The sequence below is a fragment of the Psammomys obesus genome, unplaced genomic scaffold, assembly GCF_907164565.1.
Source record: "Psammomys obesus unplaced genomic scaffold, mPsaObe1.curated_primary_1811, whole genome shotgun sequence".
NCBI lineage: Eukaryota > Metazoa > Chordata > Mammalia > Rodentia > Muridae > Psammomys > Psammomys obesus.
Window position 1 is genome coordinate 2851738 of NW_026589447.1, and position 12619 is coordinate 2864356.

General features: G+C 39.3%; 1 protein-coding gene across 1 annotated transcript in view; it reads left to right on the forward strand.

Annotated features, from left to right (window-relative positions):
• The window catches only part of Ophn1 (oligophrenin 1), a 389706-nt gene that overhangs the window by 232230 nt on the left and 144857 nt on the right, over positions 1-12619 (forward strand). The window lies entirely within an intron of this gene.

The window sequence follows — 12619 nt, forward strand, 5'->3', positions numbered from 1 at the left end:
TTTGTTTGTTTGTTTTACTCAATACAACCTGAGTGGTCCAAAATGGCTGTCTTCAGACTGGACAGTCTGAGAACCCAGAATCCAGTCAGTAATGCTGTATGGCAGTCCCAATTTGGCAATGAAGGTCTGGAGGATTTTTGGAGATCCATGTAGACTTATTGGCTGTTAGGGGATCTGAAGAAACTGGATTATGATGCCAATGAGGAGGACTGGCAGGGGCAAAGTGGAGAAACTCTCCAACATGATATAAGGGAAGCTGCCACAAAGCAGAAGAGACCTCTCTGTAGCCTCCTCATATCTAGCCCACATCTAGAAAGCACCACTCTCAGTCAGCATGGACCTTCCCATTTCAGTAAATGTAACCAAGAAAATCCCTCACAGTCATGTCCAAAAGCTTGCCTCTTAGTTTACTCTAAATACAGTCAAATTGACAACAAATATTAACCTTAGAGTACAGTGCCGACCTCAGCATTATCTAGCTGTGGTTCTGTATTCAGATATATCCTAGATATTCTATACTAATAGTATAAATTGCCACATCCAGCATGGCTTGGTCTTGGAAACTTCACTGTGATGATGTGAGAATGAAGAAATTATGGACACTGAAGAAACAGGAAACGCATATAGAAAAGCTGAGATTGGGTGAACTATGCTGAAATGAGCTGTGCTAGCTCTGTTAAAGGACACTTTTTTGCCTCACTCAGAGAGTTTATCCTGTATAGCACAAGGAGGAGTTAGCTAGTTTTGATGGGTGGTCTATTTAGGGAATAGTCTCAGGTTATAGTGGTCTAGAAGTAGAAAGCTGACATTGCCAGTTTTTTTTTTTTAACACATTTTCAGTATTCCCTACATGAACAAGAGAAGGGCTTTGCTGATTCCTGGAATCTAACCTGGGAAGGGTTTCACCATTCCCATGAGTCTGAAGTATTGGCATCCTTGGCATGGCTGTGCTTATGTCAACAATACATTCACTTAGAATTTCATCGTTTCTCATGGTATAACTATCAGAAACATTTTTAATTTTTTATTACAAATTATTCAATTTGTATCCCAGCTGTAGCCCCTCCATAGTCCCCTTCTAATTTCCCCCTCCCTCTTCATCTCCTATTCCCCTTCCCCAGTCCACTGATAGGGGAGGTCCTCCTCCCTTTTCATCTGACACTAGCCTATTAGATCTCATCAGGACTGTCTGCATTGTCTTCCTCTGTAGCCTGGTAAGGCTGCTCCCCCATCAGAGAGAGGTGATCAAAGAGCTAGCCACTGAGTTCATGTCAGAGACACTCTGTTCCCCTTACTAGGGAACCCACTTGGAGACCAATCTTCCATGGGCTACATCTGAGCAAGGGGTCTAAGTTTTCTTCATGAATAGTTCGTGGTTAGAATATCAGTCTCAGAAAAGACCCCTGGGCCCAGATTTTTTGGTTCTGTTGCTCTCCTTGTGGAGATCCAGTCCCCTCCATGTCTTTCTATCTCCTACTTCTTTCATAAGGTTACCTGCACTATGCCCAAAGTTTAGCTATGGGTCTCAGCATCTGCTTTAATACCCTGCAGGGTAGAGTCTTTCAGAGGACCTCTGTGGTAGGCTCCAGTCCTGGTCCCGGTTTTCTCCTTCTTCCAATATCTATCTCACTTTCCTTTCTGAATGAAGATTGAGCATTTACTTCTTGCTTAGCTTCTTTAGGTGTACAGATTTTAGTAAGATTATCCTATATTATATGTTTAATATCCACTTATAAGTGAGTATATACCATGTGTGTCTTTCTGCTTCTGGGATACCTCACTCAGGATGATCTTTTCTAGATCCATCCATTTACCTGCAAATTTCATGATTTCCTTGTTTTTAATTGCTGAGTAGTATTCTGTTGTATAAATATACCACAATTTCTGTATGGATTCAACTGAGGGATATCTGGGTTGTTTCCAGATTCTGGCTATTAGGAATAAAGCTGCTACAAACATGGCAGAGAAAATGTCCTTGTTGTAAATGTGAGCATCTTTTGGAGATATGTCTAGAATGGTATAGCTGGATCTTGAGGTAGCACTACTCCTCATTGTCTGAGAAAGCAACAGATTGATTTCCATAGCAGTTGTACAAGTTTACATTCCTACCAGCAATGGAGGAGGATTCACCTTCCTCCACATCCTCTCTAGCATGTGTTGTCACTTGAGGGTTTTGATCTTAGCCATTCTAATGGTGTAAGGTGAAATCTCAGGGTGGTTTTGAGTTGCATTTTCCTGATGACTAAGGACGTTGAACATTTCTTTATTTGTCTCTCTGTGATTCAGTATTCCTCTATTGAGAATTCTCTGTTTAGCTCTGTACCCCATTTTTAAATTTGATCATTTGGCTTGTTGGTGTTTAACTTCTTGAGTTCTTTATATATTCTGGATATTAGCCCTCTGTCAGATATAGGGTTGGTAAAGACCTTTCCCAGTCTGTAGACTGTCATTTTGTTATGATGAGAGTGCCCTTGCTTTACAGAAGCTTTTCAGTTTCATGAGTTCCAATTTATTGCTTATTGATCTTAGGACTTATGCTATTGGTGTTCTGTTCAGGTGTCTGTACAGGTATCTCCTGTGCCAATGAGGTCAAGGCTTTTGCCAGCTTTTTCTTCTAAAAGCTTTAATGTGTCTGGTTTTATACTGAGGTCTTCGATCTACTTGGACTTTAGTTTTGTGCAGGGTGATAAATATGGATCTATTTGCATCTCTCTACATGTAGATAACTAGTTATACCAGCATCATTTGTTGAAGATGCTATCTTTTTTCCATTGTATGGTTTTGGCACCTTTGTAAAAAATCAGGTGTCCATAGATGTGTGGGTTTATTTCTGGGTCTTCTATTCGATTCCATTGATCTACCCTTCTGTTTCTATGCCATTAACATGCATTTTTTTATTACTGTTTCTCTATAGTACAGCTTGAAATCAGGGATGGAAATACCTCCATAAGATCTTTTCTTGTAGAGCATTATTTTCGCTGTTCTAGGTTTCTTGTTATTCCATATGAAGTTGAGAAATTTTCTTTCAAGGTCTGTGAAGAATTGTGTTGGAAGTTTTATGGGAATTTCATTGAATCTGTAGATTGGTAAAATGGATGTTTTTATTATGTTAATCATGTCAATCCATGAACATGGGAAGTCTTTCCATCTTCTGATATCTTCTATTTCTTTCTTCAGAGACTTGAAGTTTTATTCATACAGGTCTTTGACTCGCTTGATTAGAGTCACACCAAGGTACTTTGTGTTATTAATAGCTACTGTGAAGGGTGTTGTTTCCCTAATTTCTTTCTTAGCCCAATTGTCTTTTGTATACAGGAGGCCTACTGATTTTTTTTTTGTGTGTGTGTGTGTGTGTGTGTGTGTGTGTGTGTTAATTCTGTATCTAGCCACTTTGTTTAAGTTGTTTGTTAGCTATAGGCGTTCCCTGGTAGAATTTTTTGGGATCACTTATGTATACTGTCTGCAAATATTGATTCTTTGCCTTCTTCCTGTTCGAACTGAATCCAATTAATCTCCTGTATTTATCCTATTGCTATCCAGCAAGGACTTCAAGAACTATGTTGAAGAGACTTGGAAAGAGTGGGCAGCCTTGCCTTGTCCCTGATTTCAGTGGGATTGATTTACGTTTTTCTCCCTTTAATTTGATGATGGCTATAGGCTTATTGTATGTTGCCTTTACTATGTTTAGGTAAGTGTCTTGTATCCCTGATCTATCTAGGATAGTTTTATTTAAATTTAAAATTTTTAATATGAATTAAGTTTATTCACTTTTTATCCCAGCTGTAGGTCCCTCCAAAATTCCCTCCCAATCTCTAGGACTTAAAACATAAATGAGTGTTGGATTTTATCAAATGGTTTTTCAGCATCTAAGAAGATTATCATGTGTTTTTTTATTTTAATTTGTTTATATGATAGATTATGTTGATGGATTTCCATATATTGAAACATCCCTGAATGCCTGGAATGAAGCCTATTTGGTCATAGTGGATCATATCTTTGATGTGTTCTTGGATTCGTTTGCAAGAATTTTGTTTAGTATTTTTTTTTCTTTAGTATTTTTGCATCAATGTTCATAAGGGAGACTGGTCTGAACTTCTTTTTCTTTGTTGGGTCTTGGTGATATTTAGGTATCAAGGTGACTGTGGCTTCATAGAATTAGTTTGGTAACGTTTCTTCTGTTTCCATTTTGTGGAATAGTTTGAACAGTATTGGTGTTAGTTCTTCTTTAAAGGTCTGGTAGAATTCTGCACTGAAACCATCTGGCTCTGGGCTTTTTTTGGATGGGAGACTTTTGATGACAACTTCTATTTCCTTAGGGGATATAGGACTATTTATTTGATTTACCTGGTCTTGATTCAGCTTTGGTAAGTGGAATCAATCAAAAAATTGTCCACTTTATTTAGATTTTTAAATTTTGTGGTATATAGGCTTTTTTAATAAGACCTAATGGTAGTTCGTATTTCCTTGGTGTCTGTTGTTATGTCCCCCTTTTCATTTCTGATTTTGCTGAAATGGATAGTTTCTCTCTGCCTTTTTGTTAGTTTGTCTAAGGGTTTGTCTATTTTGTTATTTTTTTCAAAGATCCATCTCTTGGTCTCATTGATTCTTTGAATTGTATTCTTTGTTTCTAAATTTGATTGTTTCTAATCATCTTTTCCTCTTAGGTGTGTCTGCTTCTTCTTTTTCTAAGGCTTTCAGGTGAGCTGTTAAGTTGCTTGTATGAGATGTTTTGAATTTCTTATGGAAGGCATTTAGTGCTATAAAATTTCCTCATAGCACTGCTTTTATTGTGTCCTATAATTATGGGTAAGTTGTGCCTCCATTTCCATTGAATTCTAGGAAGTCTTTAATTTCTTTTTTAATTTCTTCCCTGACAGAGCTGTCACTGAGTAGAGTGTTGTTCAGTTTCCATTTGTGTGTAGGTGTTTTGATATTTCTGCTGTTGTTGAGGTCCAGCTTCATTCCATAGTGGTCAGATAGGATATAAGGGAATTTTTGCATCTGTTGATGCTTGCTTTGTGACCAGTTATATGGCTTATTTTATAGAAGGTTCCATGAGGTGCTGAGAAGAAGGTAAATTCTTTGGGTGAAAGGTTCTGTAGATCTCTGTTAAGTCCATTTGATTCATGATCTCTTTTAGAGTCATTGTTTCTTTAATTTCTGTTTTGTTTACCTGTGCTTTGTTGAGAGTGGGGTGTTGAAGTCTCCCACAATTAATGTGTGTGATGTATGTAAGGTTTAAGTTTTATTAATATTTCTTTTACAAAAGCGGATGCCCTGGTATTTGGGGCATAGGTGTTCAGAATTGTGATGTCTTTTTGGTGGAATTTTCCTTTGATGAGTATGAAGTGACCTTCCCAATCTCTTTTGATTAATTTTGGTTGAAAGTCTATTTTATTAGATATTAGAATGGCTACTCCTGCTTGCTTCTTGGCTCCATTTGCTTGGAAAACCATCTTTCAGCCCTTTACGCTCAGATAATATTTATCTTTGTGACATAGGTGTGTTTCTTGTATGCAACAGATTGTTGGATCTTCTTTACAAATGCATTTTGTTAATCTGTGTCTTTTTAATGGAGAGTTTAGTCCATTGATATTGAGAGAGATTAATGACCAGTGGCTGTTAGATCTTTTGATTTTATTTTGATGTTGATTATGCTGTGTGTTTGTGTGCTTGGCTACTTTTAGTTTTGCTATAGTGATGTTATTTATTTCCTGTGTTTTCCTGAATGTAGTTAGTTTTCTTGGGTTTTATTTTTCCTTCTTGTATCTTTAGTAGTGCTGAAATTGTGGACAGGTATTGTTTAAATTTCTTTTTTCTTTCTTTTCTTTTTTTTTTGTCTTTTAGTATCTTGTTTTCTTCATCTATGATGATTGAGAGTTTTTCCTGGATATATTAGTCTGGGCTGACATCTGTGTTCTCTTAGTGTCCTCATGATATCCATCCAGGCCCATCTAGCTTTCATAAGCTCTGTTGAAAAGTCAGGTGTGATTCGGATGGGTTTGCCATCATATGTTACTAGGCCTTTTTCCCTTGCAGCTTTTAGTATTTTTTTTTTCTTTATTCTATATAGTTACTGTTCTGATTATTATGTGGTACGAGGATTTTCTTTTCTGGTCTAATTTATTGGGTGTTCTTAGGCCTCTTGTACACTTATAGGCCTCTCCTTTAAATTGGGAAAAATTTCTTCTATGAATTTGTTGAAAATATTTTCTGGGCCTTGGAGATGGGAATCTTCTTTTCCCTCTATTCCTATTATTCTTAGGTTTTGTCTTTTCATATTGTGTTGGATTTCTTGGATGGTTTGTATCAGGAATTTTTTTTAGATTTACCATTTTCTTTGAGGGATATATTGATTTCTTCCATTGTATCTTCCACATCTGAGACCCTTTCTTCCATCTCTTATAGTCTGTTGGTTACCCTTACCTTTGTAGTTCCTATTTTCTTCCCTAAGTTCTTCCCCTCCATGATTTCCTCCATTTGTATCTTCTTTAATTTTTCCAATTCTGTCTTCAGATCTTGAACCATTGATTTCCTTCACCTGTCTGACTGTATTTTCCTGTTTTTCCTTCAATTACTTAACATGTTTGTTTGAAATTTCCTCTATGTTTTTTTTTTTTCAGTGATTTAATTATTTCCTCTTTGAAGGCCACAAAGTATTTGGCTGCATCTTATATTGTTTTACCGATGGCCATATCTGTTTGACTTTATCTTCCTCTATTTCTTTATGCATTTTATTTGTTTCCTCCATGATCCTCTTCATAAGCATAGATGTAAGGTCATGTTCTTGAATTTCACTTATGTTAGGGTGTCTAGGGCAACTTGTCTCTGAATAACTGGATTCTGGAGATGTCATATTGCTTTTGCTTTTGTTGGTTTTGCTTTTATGATGGCATCTACCCATCTGGCTGTCTCAGGTGTTTGTTGTTAGTTTCTGGTGCCTCCTGGAATTCTAGGGTGGGGAGAATCCCCTTGGTAGGAAGATAGTTGTTCCTGAAGGAGACCTCCTCACCTCTTTGGGTATGGTCACTGAATGGCCGTGCTTCTCAGGAATTGCCAGAGCTCATATCAGGTGTATGAACCTGTGTGGTAACTGTGGTTGTTGGTAGCCAGGGGCTCTCTCCTCTCACCAGGAGGAGTTCTGGAGACAGCTGCCCTGTCATTGGGTTTCTTGCTCTGAGTTTAGTGAGCTGTTGCTGCTGCTCTTGCACGGTGTTTGCTGGGAGCAGCCCTCTTGAAGAACCAGGGTGTCCCATGGTTTGGTCACTTTACCTGTGGAGACAGGTTGCAACTTGGAGCAGTGTCTGGGGGCCGATCCTGTGGATTCGAGGCTGCTGTAGGTCTAAGGTTGGAGCTGTGTGGCCCAGGAACCAAGAGGTAATCAGTGGCAGGTGAGCACAGCACTCATGGGTGAAGCAGGAGGCTAGAGCTTGGAGCCTTCAGGAATCCAGGAACTTTCCTTGGGATTAGCTGGGTGTACTGAGGTCGGACCTGATGTTTCCTCCACCCTGGAGTTTCCTCCTGACAGGGAAACCCTCTCTGCGATGTTTGGGGGCTCTAAAGTTCAGTCTGTGATGGTGAGTAGAGCATGCAGGCGCAGGAGAGTGGCTCTGTGCTTGTTACTGAGTGCCTGTAGGAACCCAGGAAGTTTTTCCAAGAACTTTTCTGGTGTGTGTGAGGCCGTTCAGCTGGGTGCTCTGAGGTTGGACCTGATGTTTCCTTCACTGTAGTGTTTTCTCCCAACAGGGAAACCCAATCTCTGGTGATTTGGGGTCCATAGTTCTGCCTGAGACAGTGAGTAGGGCATGGAGGCAGGTCTCTGGACTGGCAGCTGTGGGCCTGCAGGAGCCTTGATCCTTTTCTATGGATTGTCTGGGCGACCTGAGGTCAGTCCTGATTGCTTCCTTCACAGTGGGGTTTTCTCTTGACTGGAAAACCAAGTCTCTGCTGTTATGGGACCCACAGTTCAGTATGAGATGGTGATTATAGCACGCAGGCCTTTGGCTCTGGGCTGGTGAGTGAGCACTTGCCAGGATCTGTGAACTCTTCAGGGGTTTAGCTGGGTGACCTGCTAATGGACCCAATTGCTCTCCGCACCATGGAGTTTCCTCTTACCTGGGAAACACAACTGTTGGTGTTTTAGGGCCCAGAGTTTGGTCTGTTGCTTACTGTGCAGTCACTGTGGTCCTGCTTGTCTGACACAGTGCCCTCTAGGTGCCTCCATCTTGGATTTCCCTTTTTAGAATATTTTTGAACAAAATTCCATATATTTTTTTAAGTTAAAACAAAGCAAAAATTAAATACCAACAAAATTTGTTTATTTTCAATTAATTAATTATAAGTCCCTTCTGTACTTTTACCTTGCTCCTCTGCTCCCAGTCCTCTCCCATCACCCAACCACTCCTCCTCTGTTTCTCTTCAGAAAAGTGGAGGCCTCCCACTGAGATCAACCAGCCCTGACATATCAACCAACAAAATTTATTGATTATAAATTCCCAGTGATTTCTACTCTAGTATGAGTATAAATCTCAGATGGTTTCATGGGTTGATCAGTCAATATATTTATTTAGAATGTTGCATTCCATAAGAGGTATATTTATAAGGTATTATGGAGTATGTAAAGTGAACAAAGTAAGATTGGGAGCATGCAGCTCAAAATGATAAACTTATCTATAAGGATAAGTTTGTTTTTAAACAGGTTTGGCTGCATAGTACAGACTGACTGACCTTCATCCCCCTATATAGCCCAAACTGACTCTGATTACACTACTTAGCCCAAGATAGTCTCATATCTGCCACCTTCTTGCTTCAGCCCATCGAGTGCTAGGATCATAGCTGAGTGAAACCATACTTGATTAACATTAATAATTAGAATAAATGAATTTATATTTCAACAATGTATAAAATATCCACAGATCTTGAAGAACTATATGATATACGCATATATAAACATATATATTTATAATGTTAAAAATCAAACTTAAGGCATTTTAAGTGTTAGATGAATTGTCTAACACTACTCTTTGCTCCTAACCCCACTGAACACATTGCTTATTGTACCTATCATATTATATTGAAATTGTCTTTGGATATGTATCTCTTCCAGTAGAAGGTTTTTGGTTTGTTTTTTGTTGTTGTTGTTGTTTTGTTTTGTTTTTTTCTAAAACGAACCATCTGGTACATGGCTATACTTGATACTAGTATACAAATTGTGTGCCCCATATCGTTAAAAGCTATATATTGTGAATCCCTAAAAATAGCATTAGTATCACTCAGATCTGAATGATACACAACTAAGAGGTGGGAATAGATTATAAGTAGCAAACCAGTCATATTAATACACAAGAAGCAGAAACTCTCACTGAAACCTAAATCCTAGTCAAAAGGGATTCTTCATTTAATATATGGGATTAGAACAGACAAAAACAAGCTGCTTTACCCTCTGCTAAAGAGCATCTGTCTTTCATTTTAAATTAAATTTATTCATTTACTCATTTTACATCCCGATCACAGCCCGCTTCTGCCTCCTCTCCACCTGGTCCCACTCTCCTACCCCATTTCACCTTTCCCCCTCCCTTTTCCTCAGAAAAGCGGAATGCCCTCCCTTACAAAGCCACCCCAGCATATCAATTGCATCAGGACTTAGTACATCCTCATCTACTGAGGCCAGACAAAGCAGGCCAGCTGGGTGAAAGTAATCCAAAAGCAAGCAACAGAGTCCATGTGAAATACGTCTCCCACTCCCCTTTTTGCTAGGGGACCTACATGAGGAACAACCTGCCCATCAGTTACATATATGTCGTGGTCCATGCATGCTCTTTTGTTGGTTCTTCTTTCTTTGTAAGCCCCTATTGGCCTAGTCTAGTTGACACTGTTGGTCTTCTTAAGGGGTTCTTGTCTCTTCTGGGAGTTTCTTATCCTTCCCCAACTCTTCTACAAGACTTCTTAAGCTCCTTGTAATGTTTGGCTATGGGTCGCAATATCTGTTTTGTTTCACTGCTGGGTGAAGCTTCTCAGGGGGACAGTCATGCTAGGCTCCTGTCTGCAAGCATGACAGAGTATCATTAACAGTGTCAGGGGTGGGCTTTCTCCTATGGGATGGGTCTCCGGTTGGGCCAGTCATTGGTTAGCCATTCCCTCATTTTCTCTGTACTGTCTTTTCCCCCTGCACATCCTGTATGCCAGGTAAATTCCAGGTCAGAGGTTTTATGGGTGGGTTGATAACCCCCTCCCTCCACTGGCTAGGAGGTGGCCACTTCAGTCTTTATTATCTCTGCATCTAAGAGTCTCAGCTAGAGTCACCCCATATCCTCCCAGGAGCCTCTTCTCTCTCAGGTCTCCAGATTGTCTCAGAGATAGCCCTCCCTGGGTTTACCTCCTCTCTCACAGATCTCTTGCCTCCCATGCCCACTCTCCCCACATCTTATCTTTACCCTCGTTCTCCTCCCATACCTTCTTCCAGCTAGTTCTCTCTCTTCATCTACTTTCTACATCCATTCTATTTCCCCTTTTGAGTGGGATTGAAGCATCCTCCTTTGCTCCCTCCTTGTTTCTTAGCTTCTTTGGATGTGTGGATTGTAGTATGATAATCCTGTACTTTAATGGCTAATATCTACTTATTAGTGAGTATATACCATGTGTATCTTCCTGGTTCTGGGTTACCTCACTCAAGATGATCTTTTCTAATTCCATCTATTTGCCTGCAAATTTTATGATTTCCTTGAGTAGTATTCCATTATGTAAATATACCACATTTTCTCTATCCATTTTTCAGTTGAGTGACATCTGGGTTGTTTCCAGTTTCTTTTGTTCGCTTTTTTGTTTTTTAGGTGATACTGAATATTGAACATGGGTCCTCACACTTGCTGGACAAGCACTATATTACTGAGGGTTTTTTCCCCCCAGTCTCCTTTCTTGTCTTAATTGCTTTCAGTTTCACAATGCTTCACTTTTGAGATGGCATATTCTATTCAGTAGCCTCTGAAGTGAAAGCTCACTTTATTTTTCGTGTGTGTGTGTGTGTGTGTGTGTGTGTGTGTGTTGGTGTGCTTGCTGTGCATGTGCTTGTAGAGACCAGAGATTGATCTCACAATCTTCCTTTCTATCATATTTACTTAAGATTTTTTTTTTATTTTACGTACATGTGTGTCTGAGTGTTTGTATGTGTACTATATATATATGAGTACTTGTGGAGTCCAGAAGAGGTTATCTGAGCCCCTGGATGTGGAGTTACAGAGAGTTCTGAGTTTCCTGATATGGGTGTTGGAAATTGAACCCAGGCCCTCTGCAAAAACAAGTCCTTTTAGCCACTATGCTGTCTATTCATGCCCATTATTATTGAGACAAGGTCTTTCAGGGGACCTGGGGGTCACTGTGTTTGTTAAATTGACTGGCTAGAGATTCCTGGGGTCTTCCTGTGTCTGCTGCAATGTCCAGCAGTAAGTTTTCAGACACGTGCTGCCATGTCCACCTTTTACCTTTGTGCTGGAGATCTAAACTCAGGTTCTCATGCATGCACAACAAGCTCATTACCCACTGAGACTCCATAATTACCCCCACAACCTCATTTAAAACAAAACAGTTAATCACTTCTTTTTCACTATCAATTTGGTACTTTGCTCTGTTTCTATTATTGTCCTGTTTCACCATGGATGCAAATCACACATACACTCATATTTGCAGTGTGCAGGATTTTAATGGAATTTTGCAATTATAGTCTCTGTTACCCTGTGAAATACTTAGAAAATCTTCAGTTTGAGTCAGAAACTTACTGCCATCAGATTATTTGAATGATCCTTGGAAATACTTCGTAAATACAAGAAGAAGCAAAGTTTTAATGTGAGGTTTCTTTTTTTTTTAGCATTAATTTCATTCCTACCAAAGAGGCCCGTGGGATATCCCATTATATAGTACCTTTCAAAGTGCTGTATTTGTCATAAAGTGCTAATGCCCAAGGTGCACTCATAACCTTATGGATACACACCTGTTGTCTGCAGGTCCCTCCCAGTTTGACAGTTGAATTACTTCCTGCCTGGATGAATTACCTGCTTTATTGACTCCAGGCACCTGGGTTCTGGTTTGGGTTCTTGACAGGGGATTTTGTGAACCCAATAGGTTTTGTTTTTCAGAACTGATACTTAAGAGGAGTTGTGTTCGAAAAAATGACGGAGGAACGTTGCCAAATTTTGCAAGTCAAAATACAAGTTTCTCAATTCAATTAAAATTTTAGATAAACAGACTTACATATGTGGAGGGAAAAACCATTGTTTATGTGAAATTCAACTGAACTGGTCATTCTAAATTTTATCTGTTAATCAATCTGATGCCAGGTCCTATAGGACTGTATCTAATGCTTCTGAGTAAAGATTTTGTTATTTAGCATAACAGCAATGTGATACCCCAGAAGTATTTTATGGATTAGATTTGCATCATTTTAACTTGATGATTCCAAAACCTACTTGAATAGACTGCTAAACAAATGAATCCAGGTTTGTTATTTAGAGGACAAAGTAAAGCCACTACCATGACAACACCGTCCCTGTAACCTCTTAGAAAGGGAAATCAAAGGTTGGGGGTGCATATTTATAATGCTTTTGGTATCTGGTTTCAGTGGGTCTTT